This window comes from Armigeres subalbatus, chromosome 3 (genome assembly GCF_024139115.2).
Source record: "Armigeres subalbatus isolate Guangzhou_Male chromosome 3, GZ_Asu_2, whole genome shotgun sequence".
NCBI lineage: Eukaryota > Metazoa > Arthropoda > Insecta > Diptera > Culicidae > Armigeres > Armigeres subalbatus.
This window is the reverse complement of record NC_085141.1, coordinates 424,011,209-424,012,391: the sequence shown is the minus strand read 5'-3', so window position 1 is coordinate 424,012,391 and position 1,183 is coordinate 424,011,209. Positions and strand designations below refer to the sequence as shown.

The 1,183-nt window shown below is 37.4% G+C and overlaps 1 long non-coding RNA gene across 1 annotated transcript; it reads right to left on the bottom strand.

Annotated features, from left to right (window-relative positions):
• Positions 1 to 361: 361 nt before the first annotated feature.
• Positions 362 to 893, bottom strand: LOC134224372 (uncharacterized). The gene is made up of 3 exons (XR_009982928.1): positions 664 to 893; positions 529 to 598; positions 362 to 475 (listed from the first exon to the last, which is right to left on the bottom strand). It is a non-coding gene; the product is annotated as an uncharacterized LOC134224372 (long non-coding RNA).
• Between the last annotated feature and the right edge of the window lie 290 nt (positions 894 to 1,183).

The following is a 1,183-nucleotide window of genomic DNA, read 5'->3' as shown; positions in this document are numbered from 1 at the left end:
TTCCCTATCTCGATACCTTCCTAACTCGATGGTCCCTTCAATATCGAGTAAGGGAGAGTTCACTGTACAAACATATACCAAGAAGGGGTCTCACAACTTCTTTATTTTCAAATAACTGCCTTCATTAAAAAGGTTGATCCACCGACCTTTACTCTATGGAGTTCATAGACTACCTCAAGCCCAAGACACCAACAAGAACTACTTGGAATACAAACATATACAGTATACCCCCGCTGATCCGACAATTCCTTTAATTTTCCTGTAATAGTGTATCGTATTTCATGTTAATTGTACAGTCAGAAGTTTTAATTATCACTATCAGTACTATTCAAGAATATTAGTTTTTACCATCTTCTACTCACGTTTAGTCCCGCTGTGCAGGGTTTATGGGGAGAAACCTATTGAGCCGACAATGATCGGTAATCGCTATATGGTGCTAATGATGAACTCTCCGTACTTTATACAAACATCCGTACTAAAACAATTATAATAAGTCTCTTGTACATATTTTAGATAAGAAATAATTACCTTTGCATGTAGGTATGTATGGTATAACGTAGCGTTTAAGTTAGAATAATTCAATAGATGTAAGCTAACACTAATAAAGGAAAAATGAATAGTTCAATAATTTTAATAAATCTCCTATAAGATATAAACTATTACCTAGCAGAATTCACACTTGCTCTAAATATATTCGTGGATATTTAGATATAAGAAGGGGGATTTGCACTATGCACGTTATAATGTTATCTAACCACTATTTATCTGTAGAGGCTAAGAATGACGTGTCGGCCAACGCTCCCGACGGAAGGGTTGTACTGTACCTGTTCGCGTTGGTATGGGTTAGTCGGCGGGGTTGGATCGTGAGGTGCGCAACTACGTCATAGGTGTACGTAACACGACTGTCAAATCCATACAAATGAATCAAAACAAATTCACAGCACAAATTTGAAAACTGACAGTATAATGTGATTTACAATGATATGGAAATGCTAATATCATCTTCCAAACTTGGACGTACATGTTCATGATAGCATTAGAGGCGAAAGTATAGAATTGATAGTTCCGTTAGGATACGGCAGGCATGAAGAATGTTTTTATAGAAGTCGATTTGAAAGCGAGCGGAGGGCAATATTTGTGATGGCACATATCGCACGACCTTCCTTCTGCCAAGCTCCCGTAT